The 18309-nt window shown below is 33.7% G+C and overlaps 1 long non-coding RNA gene across 3 annotated transcripts in view; it reads right to left on the reverse strand.

Moving 5' to 3' along the window:
• LOC122056554 overlaps positions 1–17492 on the reverse strand; it is a 34839-nt gene extending 17347 nt beyond the window's left edge. Inside the window, exons 1-7 of one of the 3 annotated variants that reach the window (XR_006133261.1) lie at positions 16786–17492; positions 16449–16522; positions 3036–3093; positions 2824–2928; positions 1747–1800; positions 1235–1364; positions 837–927 (exon numbers count right to left, since the gene is read on the reverse strand). This is a non-coding gene — a long non-coding RNA (uncharacterized LOC122056554). Of the gene's footprint in view, positions 1–836; positions 928–1234; positions 1365–1746; positions 1801–2823; positions 2929–3035; positions 3094–3276; positions 3450–7181; positions 7888–16448; positions 16523–16785 lie in introns of those variants that run through there. The other 2 variants (XR_006133259.1, XR_006133260.1) reach the window with 2 other exon arrangements.
• Between the last annotated feature and the right edge of the window lie 817 nt (positions 17493–18309).

The raw sequence follows: 18309 nt of genomic DNA on the forward strand, positions 1-18309 counted from the left end.
GACGCTAGACGACAAATGGCCAGCATCGAAAGAGCAGCATCTCAGCAAGTGCTTGCCAGCTTCGAGAACTTGAGCTTATCTGCCAGCTCAAGGAATACGACTTCCAACGCAGAAGCCACCATGAAGGAAAAGAAACTTATTGGTACAAACAACTGCCAAATGTCAAAGAAGCACGCCTTGAGCTCTGGAAAAGCTACTTTCAACTACAGGATGTCATAAAAAGCATCAAGAACACGCCGCCATGAAAGGAACAGCTAATTAACCTTGATTCCCCATAACAATGTATTGAGCCTCGGGGAGCCGCTCACTTGTTATCAGGAATAAAGCCTAAAAAGTAAGATAAGTCATATAGACTTAGTTGGAAAGTTATATAGACTCTGGAAAGGTGCTAAAGAAGGAACCCGTGAATGATGATGGCCCAATGAGCACCCAGTTCACGCTTTTCTCTTCTATTTAAGTACCTTTAGTTCACTCTTGCAAAACACGGAAAAACATCCGGAGTTTTACTTGAGTTTAGCAGCAAGGCATCAATCTCTTGTAAGTTTCAGTTCAATCTCTTGTAAGTTTCAGTTCCTTTTTGTGAATAAGAGTCCTGAAAGTTCGTGGCTGCAAATTGTTCTAGTGTGTGAATCCTAAAAGGATAAAATTACATGAGAAATCAAAGGAGGAAATGAAAGTAAATATCTATTATAAAATCAAAGATAATTGCAAGTGAACTTCTGTGGATGAAAAAAGGTATGTATACGTTGCACCATATCTTAAAAGAAAAACACTTTATAAAAGTTAACTTTACAGAAATAAAATAAGAAAAATTATAGGTATAAGAAAGCATGTACTATCATAATTTCAGCAGCTTATCAAGTCTTCTGAAAGAATTCAAAAACAGCTCAAGTAGATTTCGTCCCCCAAACACCAGAAAACCTGACTCTATTGTCAAAAAAACAAATTAGACACTAAAATATCAGACATCACAAATTACAGAGAACGTAGATTTAGAAACCAATATGACAAAATTCATCTGAACAAATTTTAAAGAGAGACCACAAGTTTTCACAAACCACACTGATCCATCCATTTCAATAGAAGATTGAAAAAGAAAATCAGTCAAATATATAAAACTCAATTAGTTCAATAGAATAACTTATTGCCAATAAACAAATTTTCAACTCCAAGAAGCAGGGAAATTAAGTGAAGATTCAAAAAACTACATCGCATATGTCAAACAAATTGTTACCTGCAATTATAGAAATCTTAGCATCCAAGAAAAGCAAGCTCTCAAATTACAAAAGAGCAGTAGTTATCAGGGAGAATGGAATGAATTTAACTCCCAACACAGCAAGAAAACAAATCCGTGCAAGCATCAACTGCAAGACAACAGAGTAAAAAAATGCATCAGATTTGTTAGAAATACTTAATTAAGTAATTGTTTCAAGAAACAGATTAAAAAAAAAGCATTGTTATCCAAATTAAAATTTGAATTAATCAATATATAAAAAGGTCACCTAAGATCTCAAAAGGAGTCTTGATGTAAATAAAAAGAAAGTAAGAAACAAATGCCCATTATAAAATAAAACAAAATCACAAGTGAAGTATTGATGAGAAAAGTTAATAGTTCGTTAGATGGTAAATCCTATGGACAGAATAAAAAGTTGATAGAGCATATAACAATGATTATTTAGATATTTGAGGATATAAATTAAGAAATAATAGAACTATCAAGTTCTTTAGAAAGAATAATATTGGCACCTCGAGCAATATGATTTGAGCGTGATAGACAAGCTTCCTGGTGTCACTTGTAATCTGTTACAAAGTAAAAATCATAAGAGAAGGAACAAGCAGATTTACAAAAAAAAGTGTTAATCTATAACAAACATAAAGAGAAATGATCAAAGAAAAGTATTTTCACATATATAGACCTTATAACTGAAAGAAGAATAAATAGGAGCAGCACTTTTTGCCCATGATAATGCAATATATCATATCAAAGATGTACAGAAACACAATTTATTCAAATTTAAGTGCTTCATCTAGAATTTTATTAACATAATGGATTCCAAACAAGCCTATAAATTGAGAGAAGCAAATTCAGTTTTTATTAACACAGAAATGCTAGAAATTATAAAAGATTGGATAATGAGTTTGCATCTCATACTTTTCGATCAGAATTTCCTAGATCCTTCAACAAATTAGGTGTTATCTTAGCATTAATATCCTCGTGAGGAAGTCAATCAGATCTAGATTCAGAAAAAGAGAATTCAATAAAAAAGGACAGCTTGGTGCACGAAGCTCCCGCCATGCGAATCCCGGGAAGGATCCATTGTACGCAGCCTTATCCTACTTTTTGCAAAAGGTTGTTCCCAGGATTTGAACCCGTGACCTTTTGGTCACAAAGCGACAAAAAGATATGTCTTTTCAACAAAAAGATAATTATCAAATAAGTAACCATAGTGATGAATTAAATAAATCCAACAAAAAGATAATGTTGCATCATTCATACTTGACCTTATATGCGTTCTTTTCACACTTAGCATCCAAAGCACTCAAAAGAGCAAGCTAGACATCAGTCAGGAAACCTTTAATGTCTCAGAAAGCAAAACTTAAGATTCTGATCGTCATAACAATTATTATTTGAAAAATCAAAAAAATTTAAACTGGGCCTACAAATTTATGTAAGATTCCAATAAATCAGATAGTCGCATTCGTGATTTTATGTAGATTGCAACCCAAACTCTTTGCGAAAATTAATTCAATTTTATAACCAACGCTTACTTTGAAGAAAAGATTTTGTGAGAATTACAAGTTGTAAAAAGATTCCAACAGCACCTTTAACTTTATAGGCGTAATTCCAAAGTCTTCAACTGTAGATACCATCCATGAAATGCCTTCACCGAAACCTTGGGATTCTTGCTCTTTCATGATTTTGTAGAGCTTGAACATCAACAAAGCATCTTGTAAGAGATTATACAAATTTAAAAAAAAATTGTAAAAACAAATCAAATTCCTTTAATATCAAAAATAAATCATTGACCAACTACCTCACAAAAAATGGTAAAGCATTCCATTGCTTGATTTCATGTTTTAATATCAGCAGCCCTGTCGTTTATGCATGTCAAAAAGAAACATCCACTTAGACCCACTAGATTAAATATCCTTAAAATTCAAATCTAACTACAATGGAAAATTAGAGTGGGAGAGCCGACATGGGAGCAACTCATTCAAGAAAACTTTTGACATAGATACAAGAATATGAAGGAAAAATAAATAGTTGTTCCATACCCAAAAGACAGCACCACGCATCACTTTGGAATTTTTTTCATGATGGAAGCCATTTAAGTAATGACATCAATGAGTAGGTGCTGAACTTGTCCCCATAAACACACTAAAATCTCTTATTAAGAAGTGTTGAAATCTATAACTATCTTTTTGTAATTTCCACTTTGGTATGTTACCTGTACATTTTTCTAATTCCATCAAAGTACATCACATAAAAACCAAATCAAAATCTAAACATATTATCTAGATTCTGAAGATTCTCAATTTCCTCTTTAAAAAACAAATAGCTTAAAAGACATATCTTGGTGAGTGTTATTCTCCCTAGCATAAGTGTTATATGATTGATTTTACGGCATATTCTAAATCATCACAAGTAATGAAAATCTTGTAGGTTGTACTACTTTACAATTGATATATGAAGTTATAATACAATGAAGCATGCTACACATAATGACAACCTAGATTTATCACTTACGTTCCTATATGGAAGCACACCATATATGTAGACTAGAACACTAAACATAATAATGACAAGGAAGAGGGATTCATTATATTCTAGTCGTTCCTTCTAAACATTACTCTTTATTTGAGAGAGTTTCCACCTTTACGCATGATCCCAATCTTCTTTCAATTTCCTCTAAACTCATTTCGCAATCAAACAAATTAAGAACCAAAAGATTTAATGAATAATTATTCTACGTTAGTTTTTTTTTCCTACTTTGCAATCTAATTCCTAGGGCTGTAAACAAGCCGAGCCGAGTCGAGCTTTGGGGTGTTCAAGCTTGTTTGATAAGATAACTGAGCCGAGCCGAGCTTAAAATGAACCAAACTTTTGAAATGAGTGTTCAAGCTTGGCTTGGTTTATTTTTTATGAGCTTGAGCTTGTTTGAAGCTTGGCTTGAACTTGGTTCGTTTAAATATTATCAAGCTCTCAATTCAAGCTTGGCTTGAGCTTGGTTCGAGCTTGGTTTGAGCTTGGTTCATTTAGATGTTATCAAACTCTCAATTCAAGCTTGTTTGAAACTTTTAATTGTTTGATTGGTTATTAAGATTGATAATTTAAATTTATTTATTTATTTTATTTTATTTTATTGTTTATTTAAAATATTGAAAAGAGTTTTATTAATAAATATGGTTCATGAACATTGTTCACGAACGTTAACGAGCTGAACACATATGTGTTCAAGCTTGTTTGTTTAGCTTAACGAGTTGTTCAAGCTTGTTTGTTTAATTAATCTAATATATATTGAGCGAACATAAACAAGTTCTTACCAAGCCGAACACCAAGCTTGTTCACGAACGCTTGGTTCATTTACAGCCCTACTAATTCCATTTAAAAGAAAACAAGAGGCCTGTAATTCCAAAAAAAACATAATTGGAGTTTCCCATAGACTTATGTTTCAAACCGTGTTCATAATACGGTTAACCGTGTTCATAACAGATTGTCTATTGTTCTCTTCTTCTCTAGAATAGCTAAGCAAGATCATGTTACCTACACCCCAAAGCCACAACAAACATTGGTTAACCATTGTGTTCTCTCACCTTCAATTTATCCTTCTTATTCCCTATAGACTTGTGTTTCAAACCGTGTTCATAATACTTATTAAGCAAAATATAGTGACTCATAAATCGTAATCTTTAAACATCACTTATGTAGAGGCAAAGAGCACTTTGGATGGTATAAAATATGAGTTCAAACAAAATACAAGAAGTAGGGTCATTTTTATTTAGAATGCGAGAAAAACTAATGGTGATCAAAGAACTCACATGCCACAACGATACAATTTGAATAGGATCATGTGTCACATTATACTTAGTCTAGTCTTGTATTGCAATCATACCCAAATAGTTGGGACAAACATGGCTTGACGACCATAATAATTCCTGGAAAAATGAAGCTCGTATATGCTAAATAAGATCACCTATATACATAAATTGAACACAAACCCAGTATTTGTTAACCATATTAGTTAAGTAAAAAAACCTTGCTACCAATAACTTAAGTGTTAAGTAAACTAACATATTAATAATTAGATCATGAACCTTTACTATGCATGTCCAAGTAATTGTGTAAATATCACACCAAACATAAACTCCAAAAGAGCTCCTAGCATGCAATAATAAGATGTCACTTCAGATCAAAATATCCTCAAACTATTAATGGGAAAGAAAAAAAGAAATGAAAAAAATTACAACCTCAAAAGCCCCATGAATAAATGCAATTTTTCAAAAAAAATGCACGTGTTTGCATGCTTGTTGGAAAGATCAAAACTCAGATCCTTGAAACCTATACATAGAGATTAGATAATCAAATATAAAGTAGAAATAAAAACATTTACGGTTTTGAGGAAGATTGAGAAAATAAAGATAAAAAAATTAGAGGCAAAAGCAAACAAGATGGGAAAGATAAATAAAAAAAGTTAAAAGATAAATATAGATATGAATAAGTGGAAGACACGAAACAAGAATGATCATCTAACCCAAATGGTGTATCTAATACATAGATTTCTCAATAATTACATTGATTATATGCTATCTGCCTATATAGAAATTTGTGATGCTAGGGTTATATAACCAATAAGTAATGATTATGTGCGCATATGTATAATCTAAATCATTTTATATAATTTTCATCTAAAAAATACACTTCAAGCATATTCTCTAGGGGAAATCGTCTCTATAATATGAACAAGATAAAATATAATCAATATGTTGCTATAAGTTTATTGTTGCTAAAGTTAATATTGAACAAGAAACAAAAGAAATTCTTAGCCATTGCACCAAAAGAAACTTGTTTAAGCAATAGACTAAAATTTGTTTAATCTTCCTAGTAGTAATTTTGCTAGGATTGGCTAAACTAAAACAAAAACATTTAATCTACAATGGAAAAGTTCATTTACATACACTGTTCATGTGAGAAAATATTTACTTTGAATGAAGCAACAAAATCTTGAATCTTTATAATCAACACACAAAAATTAATACATATGTTCATGCAAACATTAACAAAAATAAATAAACAAAAAATCTTGAAAGAAATGTTATAGTATTCTTTGGTTATTTGACCCACAGCATAAACTTTAATGAAATCACTTAACTACAACGCAAGAGTAACAACATCTATTTTGATGGGCCAAACAGGTTATAGTGGAATTGTATATAAGTATAGCTATCTGTTTTAAAGGGAAGCCTTGGCGCAACGATAAAGTTGTCACAGGTTCGAATCCTGGAAATAACCTCTTGCAAAAAGTAGGGTAAGGTTGCATACAATGGATCCTTCCCCGGGACCCCGCATAGCGGGAGCTTCTTGCACCGGGCTGCCTTTTTTTTATCGAATCTCAAGGTGGTGTTGGATTTTTATGTGAATCTAAAAGATATGTAGTAGGGCCGGCACACACTAAAAAGAGAAACACTAGCACCATAATAATAAAATATTTAGCTATTTATCTTTATCTTTATTTTATCCAATCAATCTGAGGTAACCAGTCACAGTGCAAAATTAATACTTTCAGAAAAATATATGAAAAATCAAATATCATTTCTGAAATGGATTTTCCAAAGTTAGAAATGATAAATATGTAAACCTTCTAGACACTCAGGAAAAAGATGAATTCAAACAAGCTGTCGGGGTTCTAATGAATCCAAATAATAGCATCACTATTCTACATCTATACCCACATGATTTCAATTAATTGACACAATATTTGTACGGTCTAATAAAATGAAGCATATTGCTTGAACTAATTATTAAGAGGAAAAAAAGGACTTAAGAATTATCACAATTAAGCTTTGTTTGATGATTATAGCCTTCACTGAATATGCACCAACTAAATGTACAACAAATTTGCTATATACTAATGACGAATTGGCATGGTGATACAAATAAATAGTTTTTAAAAAAATCTTACCTACTAGAGGATTCAGAGCTTTCATAAGCATGATACTAGAAAAGTGGCAAAATAGTTTTCGTTGCATCCATCTTTTGCTGCTTGTTTGCATTAATTTTATTAATATAGTCATCAAGATTATTTTGGTTAATGAATCCATTTTCTCTTTCCAATAAGGTCTATCAATCCCTGGTCAGCTGCTGCTAAAGTTGCAGTATCTTGTATAGATATTTTTGGGTCCTGGTCAGGATCCTTGCTAATTGATACTTTCTTAGAAGTAGCTTCTAAAATTAAATCAGAATCTCTTGATTGTCTTTATCCTTCGTCAGCAGTATACTCTTCATCAGCTGAGTTATAAACTTCATTAGGAATAGCTTCCTGAATCAGAATCCCTTATGATACTATGAAAAATAACGGGCTACTTTGCTTAAGTTGTTCCTGCAAATTTTATTAACTTTAAAACGGAAAACAAAATAACTGGTTACTTTACTTAAGTTGTTCCTGCAAAACATGACAGTATGTGATGGTAAGAAAACTAGAAACTGTGCTCAAGGAGAACAGTTAAAGGCAATCAAAGTTCTGATATACAGGAAAATATTTTAAAGTAGCTAACCAACTTTGCTGAAGCCTACCTACCCCAGTATTATTTCATTGAGTTCACTCATTTAAGGAGTTCTTTCCACAGCATGCACTTGTAATATAAGTCTGTTTTAACTATCAATATCACCCTGAGTAATGAAGAAGCAGATGGAAGATAGAAGCAAAGGTTTGAAGTCTTTTCTTCCATGTTTCCCAATTCAAAAATCAACAAAAACATGTTACCTGTAGCTAAGTATGTATTACACTTTCATCCTTAGGGTAGTTATTCTAAACTAGAATTTTGTACAAGGGCATAGATCTTTTGAAGGATTTTCCAAACATATCTATAGATATTATGTCATTAATTTCATTTTTCTAGAAGTGCAACTGATAGTTTCTTTTCTTTTCTTTTCTTTTCTTTTCTTTTTAACCAATTAAAATTTATGTTAGCGTTTAAATACTAATTGAGTTTAAGTAATTAAAGCATTAATAGGTTTAAGTAATTAATGTATTAATAAGTTAACGAATCCGACCAGATTGCTAGCAATCCAACTGGACTTATCCTTTTAAATACATGTTTTATTTCCCCTCCCTCACCTTTAAAGTCGTCGACCTCCCCCACACCCCCATCCAAACCCTAACAACTTCGGAGGAGATAGAGGAAGAACCCCATCGGAACGCTTAAGGTCGTCTTTCTCTACGTCTCGCTAGTCATCTTCTATATGCAAAAACACCAAGGCAAGTTCGCTTTTCGGTTTTCGATATTTACTGCACCATACGGATCGTAGTATAATATTTTGATTTATGTCATAAGGTTTTCTATTATGCTTTTATTGCACTATATGGATTATATTCGCCTTTCCCTATGTTTCTGCTTTTTATCGCGCTACATGGATTATAAATACGAAAGCATGCATATTACATACTCAATAACAAGACAGATTATGGATGAGAAAGCTAAATTAACGTACATTTGTTTTGTTGTTTGATACTTTTTAAATGTGGTATATTTTGACTTGCCTTTGTTTTGACCAAATAGGAAGAATTATTGATCTGATTGCATTGTTTTGTATTAATTTGTTGACATGCAAAACCTTGTTGCCCAAAAGGTTATTGTGTTGTTTTATATTAATTTGTTGACATGCAAAAATTTTGTAGTTCAAAGGGTCATTAATAGACATGCACTTAGATAACTGATCTTGTAGTATATTCATGCAATAGCAAGCTTTCAAATGACACTAAAAATTACAGATTTCATGCATCTTTTATTGTTTCAGTGCATTATACGTTGTCTAAAAGTTATGTTGTTACTAGTTGGTTTAGGTAGATATACTGCTAGGTATCGGCTTGGCTATTTTATCCAAAATAGTATTAACTTTTTTTTAACAGTAGGTAGAAGTCCTTGCTCGATTAATCTTATGTTTCTGAGTGGTTGAAATTGTTAAAAGGTCGATACAAATAACTTTTTAATTTTATGTCCTGGCTCGATGAATCCAGTTTAAGAAGGGTTAAGAGAACCTTATCAAATAAGAGTTAGGGAATCCGGCTTAAGAAAGTCCGGTGAACCTTACCAAAACAAAGGGTTAGGAAATCCAACTTAAAAAGGGTTCGGTGAACCTTACTAAAACAGAGGGATTAGGGGATCCAATTTAAGAAGGGTCTGGTGAACCTTACCAACCTAGTACTAGGGTAAACGTTTCGTCAAACGAGCAGAGGGAATGTTAATTACAAGTCTTGTAATTTACTTACAAGTCTTACAAATAAAATAAAAGATAACAAAGGTAAAAGAAGGGAATGTTAATTTAGGGTAATTTGGAGGTTCATGAAACTAATGTCAGAAGTTACTCTCTATCACTATTTAACATGGTACTTATCAAAATATTTCTTGTGAATGCGACAAATGATATTTATATAAAAGGTTGAACTTGTTATGTCTTTTAGACTCACTAGATCTATATGGTGCAGGTAATGAGGAGACGGAATGACTTGATGGATGAGAGGTCTTATACTTGACAGTGCACACCCGAGGGCTTCTTTTCTTAGTCTCGTTTTCTTCTTGCATTAGGGTGTTGGGTCTTCTAGTCGAAGTTGAGTCATTTGTTTTGGTAATTTGTAAAATACGGCAACAATAACAACAACCAAGTCTTTTTCCACTAGGTGGGGTCGACTGTATGAATCCTTTTATATCATTGAGCTCTATCTCCTATTATATCATCATCTATATTTAAATAAATTTTATCTTGTTTTATTGTTGCTAACCAAGTCTTTTTTGGTCTTCCTCTTCCTCGTTTGATATGCATGTTTATCATAGTTTCACATCGCCTAACTGGAGCATTTATTAATCATCTAAGTACATGTTCGTACCATCTTAAATGTGTCTCTCGGAGTTTTTCCTCAATAGACGCAACTTCAACTTTCTCTCTAATGCTTTCATTTCTTATTTTGTCCATCCTCGTATGTCCACACATCCACCTTAACATTCTCATCACTGCAACTCTCATCTTCTGCTCATGTACTCGAGTCATAGCTCAACATTCAGCTCCATATAACATAGCAGGTCTAACTGCGGTTTTATAGAACTTACCTTTAAGTTTAAGAAACACTCAACGCTCCTCTCCATTTCACTCATCCTGCTTGTATTCTATGTAAGACATATCTCTCAATCCCTCCATCGTTTTGCAAAAATGATCCTAAATATTTAAATCTCTCGGTTCCGGGCAACTCGTCCTCTCCTATCTTAACAATTGTTTCATTACTTCTAATATTACTAAACTTAAATTCCATATATTCTGTCTTTAATCTACTAAGCTTAAAATCTTTTCCTTCTAGTGTTTTCCTCAAAGATTCTAGTTTAGCATTTACTCCTTCACATGTTTCATCCACCAAAATAACATCATCTACAAACAACATGCACCACGGTACTGTGTCTTGAATGTGCGCAGTGAGTTCGTCCATAATTAGTGTAAAAAGATAGGGACTTAGAGCTGATCCTTGATGTAACCCTATCTTTATTGGAAATGCTTCAGTTACTCTGCCTGAAGTCTTTACTCTGGTCGTTATATCCTCATATATATCCTTAAATAATTCAATATATGTTATGCTAACACCTCTCTCTTTCCTAAAATTCTCCATATAATCTCTTAGGACTCTATCATAAGTTTTTCTAAATCAATGAATACCATGTGTAGATCTTGTTTTTGCTCCCGATATTTTTCAATTAATTGTCTAAGAAGATGTATAGTTTCTATTGTCGACCTTCCAAGCATGAACCGAAATTGATTTTCTGTCACTCTGGTCTCCTTCCTTAATCTTTTTTCTATTACTTTTTCCCAAAATTTCATAGTATGACTCATTAATTTAATACTCCTATAGTTTGCACAATTCTGTACATCTCCCTTATTCTTATATAAGGGAACTAAAGTACTTATCCTCCATTGATCAGGCATTTTTTTCGTTTTTAATATCATGTTAAATAATTTTGTAAGTCATTCAATATATTGTTTCCCTAAGCACTTCCATACCTCTATCGGAATATCATCTGATCCAATGACTTTTCCATTGTACATCTCATTTAAAGTTTATTTTACTTCTGAAGTTTGAATTCTACGATAAAAATTAAAATTTCTATACTCATTTGATCTACTTAAATTACTTAAGTTAAGTTGGTCACCTAAATGTTCGTTAAAAAGTTGATGAAAATACCTCTTCCACCGCTCTTTTACTTCTCCATCATATTTACTAATACCCTATTACATTCATCTTTAATACATTTTATTTAGCTAAGATCTCTTGTTTTCCTTTCTCTCACTTTAGCTATTCTATAAATGTTTCTTTCCCCTTCTTTTGTATCCAATTTTTTATATAATCGTTCAAAAATTTCATTTTTTTGCTTCACTCACTACTTTCTTAGCTTCTTTCTTGGCTATTGTGTATTTTTTTAAGTTTTCCTCATACTTACAAATATATAATTCCTTATAAGCTATTCGTTTTTCCTCACTTTATCTTGTACTTTCTCATTCCACCACCAAGATTCTTTACTTAGTGGTGCATGTCCCTTTAACTCACCGAGTACACTCTTAGCTACTATTTTCAACTTTGATACCATCTTATCTCATGTTGTATTAGAGTCACCGTATATTTCACCTAATGCTGGTACTTCTACCTTCTCCTTAAATATATCTTGTTTCCCATCCTTTAACTTCCACCACTTAATTCTAGGAATCGTATATATTTTCTTTCTATTGATACTATGTTTGAGGCGTATATCCAACACTACTAACCTATGTTGGGTAGTTAAGCTTTCTCTAGGGATGACTTTGCAATCTTTACAAATCTTTCTATTCTTCTTCCTTGGGAATTGATTGGAATAATAATTAAATAATAAGGTTATTTGAAAAATAATCTTATTGGAATTTTTTGAAATTTTCTGAGAATTTTTCGAAGCTCATAAGGCGTATTTTGAGGGGGCGAATCTATAGGCTTGGGAAAATCCTGTTTGGAATACCACTTATGTGGGAATTGATTTATCAAATAACCTAAGTATATGTATACATTAAAACATAGGTTTCTTTTTTTTTATTTCCCTGATTCATTCCTCCTTCGCCCTCTCCCTCTCGCGACAACTCCTCCCGATTTCCCCATCTCCATCCCCGATCGCCCTCTGCCCCCATCGAGCGTCGGCGCCAGGACTCTTCACAGCCGCAGATGCCGCCTCCTCTCCCTTCTCTCCGCATCTCCTCCGACCACCACGAGCCGATGCTAGGTCACCGCCGCCTTGTTCCATCTCCTTTCCCGATCCCGTCGCCTGTGCCCTAGCCACCCTCTACCCTAGCTTGGATCCACCATCAGCGTGTCGTGCCCTAGTGCCGACACAGATCCAGCACATTCTTCTTCGAGCCGTGCCCTAGCGACGCCATTCTCCTCTGCTCGGATCGCCTCCACAGTTGCAACTAGCGTTCATCAAAGAGGGATTAGTGGATATGATTAAGGGTTTCAATTTGCACTGTTCGTCGGTGGCGATCCACAACTCCAACCACTTTTCCGACAAGTAAGCACACCAATCTCATGCCAACAGTAGAGCAATCAGATTTAGGGTGAGCCTGGGTTAGTGTTGGAATATTCAGAAGCTATGTTGGTGTTGAGACTTTTGTGCTTAATCAGCTTCCCTGTTTTTTTCTTAGCTCTGGCCGATAGCGCTGTTCCGACCATCTTTCCGACAGTAAGGGGTTTTCCGGTAGTGGGCTGATAGAAGGATACTCAAATTTGGGTAAGTTGTGGTTTGATTCATACATGAATGTAGATTTAAATTGGAACGGTGTAGTTGTTAATCTGTTGTTACTTGGATAATTAGTGATTAGTGAATTTAGAATGATTTATGATAAGATTTGATTAGTGATCAATTGGTAATGAATTAAGTGATTCATGATGCTAGGTTTGGTTAAATATGAATTACTAAATATGAATTTGGATCAGAAGATGAAACAATTGGTTGACTGAGGATTATTGGATTATCATTAATTAGGGTTAATTAATGATCGTTTCGATTAGGGTTTTTCCCTATTAGTTTAGTCTTGAAGCTATACAATATGTGATTTGCAGGACTTTGATTCGAGATAAGAGTCTCGACATGGGTTCGTTCTATTTCGGATACGATCTCTATTTTTTAGGCGGGTACCTTTGACTTATCTCTTTTGATATGCGTAGTAATTTATAGCGAGTAGTAATGATTGTGTTTAGCTACCATTGGTATGTCACTACTTGATACTTATAGCATGTCTTTGTTTGTTATTATCTGTTATGCATTTAGACTAATATTTTTTTGTTCTTGCCATGTGTACAGGACTAGTTACTAGACATACCTGACATGTGTACCTAGTTTCACGATACTTAGATCCTTGTTGGATTTCTTTAGCTTTTTGGTATATATTATGGAGGTGTTAGGATTTACATGTTGTAGTGTCATGCACCATCTTGCATGATTGCATGTTGAGCGATTGTCGGCTCCATTGTTGTTGAGCAGATCGCCAGTTACATGATCTGCACATACAACCACTCAAGAATTAGTGGTACATCAGGCAGGGTGTGTGCAGTTTGCTCTGTCGGTCCGCTCATGAGTAGCGATGACTGCAGCGTGTAGCGGGCAGGGATCCCTCCCCTTGACCATGATATGTTTGGGTAGGAGGATAGGTGTACTCCGACTGTCCACTCGGTCACTCAGGAGTAGTGATGACAAAGTGCACAGTTGTCATAGCCCTACCCACTCGGTCTCACCATCGCATGTGAGATGGTTAACTGGCGTCAGGGGTGACCATGTCATATTTTCATCATATGCATGGATTGCATTTATTGCTTGCGGTTGCTGCATTTTGTATGTTGCATTTTTGGTGGTTGCATATGATTGACATGCATATTAGGAGACATTTTATGTCTGGTCTGACGACCCTTATATCCGGATAGGAGGTCCTAGTGAGTACAGTTTCTTCAGCCTTTTCAGTTCACATTTCCTATTATTGTTCGGAAAACTATACCGCATGATTTTTACTGATAGTTATATTTTACTATGCATGTCCGCTTGATACCCGCTGAGTTGTTGAACTCACTACCCCTTATTTTTCCTGTTGTTTTCAAGTTAGCACATAGATATGTCGTGTCGCTCGGAGTATCCTGTCTGTCGGTCCCACGTCACATCAAAAGACGGTTTACCTCGCTCTTGATTTCTTTTTTTTTATATATTCCTTATTGATTTAGCTTTGTATTGGTGTTTAACCATGTGACTATTTTATCGTTTTGGTGTTGTATTTGTGTTTAAACCGTGCCGGCACGCATTGTGTTGTTTTCGTTTGCATGGACTTTCCTTTTGTTTTCCCGTTATATTCTTAGTACAGTCGTATGGGCTGATATATATATAACTGCGTGGTTGTGGTTATTTTGTTCCAACCGAGTGGACTGACTATATAACTGTGTGTTTGTATATATATATATATATATATTCCAGCCGTGTGGGCTGATGTATTTTGTTTGTGACGTATTCATGCTTCAGATTGTTATCGGTACAGGGGAGATGCTCCCGGATTTTCCTCTGGCAGGGACTCCTCTGGGGCATGACATAATTGGCTGAGTTCATCTCACTAGTTAGTTGCACTGTTTGTTCTTTTGAAGATTTTATTCACTATTATGATATTCAAACTCAAATTATTTTGGATTTCAAGTTGAACCAGTTTATAATGTAGTATCATTTGAAATTGTTCTATTTAATTTGAATCTCTTTAATGTTAATACATTGTTTGATCACAGCACTATATAGGAGAAGTTGATACAATAGAGAAAAATCAAAAGGTCGCAACAACAACAATCATGGGCAAGTACCCCAATGACACTAAAGTATCTCACTTTGATCCTGGTGAAATGAGAACTCATAAGAACAATAAATGGTTGAACCCAGGCCAAAAAACATTACTAACTCCCAATCATGGATGGCAACCTGAGGCTAGCTAATGATAACATCAGAATTTAATAATAAATATGGCTTGAAGACATTAATTATGATTCAAGCCAAGAGATTCAAAGGGACACCATTTTCAGCTAAGAATATTCTTAACATAGAAGGAAAAAAAAAAGAATCACACATTAACCTAAACCAGTGGTTAAGGTGAGTAAGCTCACTTGAAGTTCAATTGCATCCAACAAGTTAGAAGCTTAAGTAAAGAGCGAAAAAGCATACACTGCAGTTGGCAAAATATAGAATCCAAATCACGAAGGTTAAGTCCATTCTCAGTTGTCTGTATATTCCTAAAAGAAGAGTTCTTCAGGATACTAAGTGCTAAAGTGCTAAATTATTAGGGTAGAACTACAAGCCAGTTCATCAATCACTAATCCTCTATAGATATAATCCTTGGGCCATAAATATTAGTAGATGTGTGTATATGACATGAAAGGTTCAATACTATCAGATACAAAGTGGCATTTCATGAGTGCACTTGATCATATTGTCAATATATCAAACTGATACCAGTTTCACATGCTCACATACTCTAATTGGTTAGCTTTTCTAGTTTATGTCAATATTATGAGAGAAATAAAGTATATGGCCATCTCCATTGTTTTTGTTAAGCCGTATTTGTAAATAAATTTTATATAAGAAATCAATACATGATAATATAATCACTTAGACAACTCTTTATTAGAAAACAAAATCACTTGGGGAATTAATTAAAGGATCATGCAAGGAACATTTAAATCAAAGCCTCTAGGTGAGATGCCTAAGGCAAAAGTACTCAACCAAAATAACAAAAGAACAAATGGTATAAGAAAAATTGATGACCGAATCTATAATGCTATAAACTATTATAATGTTGAATCATCCACCACCTGTGATAGAAAAATACTTATATGGCAACAACAAAAAGCATTATAGCGCACCGGCATGGTATTTTTACTACTCATATTTAATTGAAAGCATAACTTTGAACAGAGAAACTCTAATAGGACTTGTCATTAAAACAAACAATTGGTCAAATAGGAAAGCAACTGCTTGTAAAACTAGAAAAGAAGGAAAGCAACAAAGTCATAAATGGAAAACAAAATAACCGGTTACTTTGCTTAAGTTGTTGCTTGTGATAGTTAGAAAACTAGAACCCGAGATCAAGGAGAACATTTAAAGGTAATCAAAATTTTGATATACAGGAAAATATTTTAAAGAAGCTAACGTACTTTGTTGAAGCCTACCTGCCCAACATTATTTCATTGAGCTCAGTCATTGAAGGAGTTCTTTTCACAGCATGCTCCTGCAATATAAGTTTGTTTTAACTATCACTCACCTTGAGTAATGGAGAAGCCGATGGAAGATAGAAGCAAAGGTTTGAAGTCTTTTCTTCCATGTTTCTCAATTCAAAAAACCAACAAAAACTTGTTTCCTGTAGCTATTTTAAAACTAGCATTTTGTACCAGGGCATAGATCTTTTGTAGGATGCATGACAAGAATGAAAAGTAATCGGCAAACAGAAGATAGAAGGTTTATATCAAGGAAATATAAATGGTTGTTCCATACACAAAGGCACTGCACCACACATCGCTTTGGAAATTTTTTCACAGCGGAAGCTATTTAAGTAATGACATCAATGACTTTTTGTTGAACCTGTCCCATAAACAAACACATTAAAATCCCATATGAGATAAGTGTAGAAATCAATAACTATTTTTTTATAATTTTTACTATGGCATGCCACGATATGTTTTTCTCATTCCATCTAGGTATAGTACATAAAAATAGAATAACAATCTCACATCTAGATCCTAAAGATTCTCAATTTTTTCTTCAAAAAGGCCAATAGCTACAAAAGACATATCTGACCTTATTCCGACCCACATTAGTGTTATAATGATTGATTTGATAACATGTTCTGAATCATGATAAGTAATGAAATCTTGTAGGTTGTACTACTTTGGAATTGATATATGGTGTTATAATACAATGAAACATGCTACACATAATGACAACACAGATTTATCACTTACGTTCCTATACGAAAGAATGTCACATAGGTAAAGAGGGGTTCATTACTTTCTAGTTGTCCTTCCAAACACTATTTATTTGAGAGATAGTTTCCACCTTTACGCATGATCACAATCTTCCTTCAATTTCCTTTAAACTCATTTTGCTAGGCTATTATCAATCAAAGAAATTAAGAACTAGATAAGATAGAAAAGAGTATTAGCAAAAAACCCTAACCAAAAGATCTATAGAATAAGTGTTCTACATTAGCTTTTTTTCCTACTTTGAATATGATTCCATGTAATCGAGCATTTGATCTCTTTATTTTAAAGGGAATGAGATGCTCATTTCAGAAGAATTGATGACAACACGACCTTTATAGGAAGTGATAGAGTTATCAACATTTTACAATGCTCAAATAAGTTTATTTGTTAACAGGAAGAAAAGGCTTCAACATGTCCACACTGAGCATATGAACCTCTCCTCCAAAGTGAAAGCAAAAAAATAAAATCACAAAAGAAAAGAAGTAATATTTGGCAGCAATGTCTTGGTAGAAGACAAAAATAGAAAAGTTTGCACAAATTAATCTAGGACAAGCCCAGATAACCTTTTTGTAGTTCTTGATCTAAGAATTAAGTGAAGCATGTATTGAAATGTTTTCAACTGAAAAACTGATGTTTGGTATATGTATTAGTTAACATAAGAAGGCAAAAATACCAAATTTTTTAGTTGGTTAGTCATACTGGAGGGGTATAACCCAACCCAAACAAACCAGGAATACATTTTAGCAAAATTCGCTCTAGTGTTGACAAATCCTAGTTTTCAAAAGACTACATAAGAACATAAAATACTAGGCTCTCTTAGCTGAGACTATTGGTTGTTTTTCAATGCACCTTCCTGTCAATGCTTCAAATATTTACAAAACAAAAAAAGAGAACTTCAAGATCTGACACCACCAAGTTCTGGCATTTACATCAATAGAATCCATTTTCTCTAAATAAAGGCTAAAGAATTTCACTAGACTCATCCTCTTATGCATAGATATTTGACGTGCTCAAGAGTGTCAAGATTCTTATTAAG

Source organism: Zingiber officinale, chromosome 3B, assembly GCF_018446385.1.
Source record: "Zingiber officinale cultivar Zhangliang chromosome 3B, Zo_v1.1, whole genome shotgun sequence".
Lineage (NCBI taxonomy): Eukaryota > Viridiplantae > Streptophyta > Magnoliopsida > Zingiberales > Zingiberaceae > Zingiber > Zingiber officinale.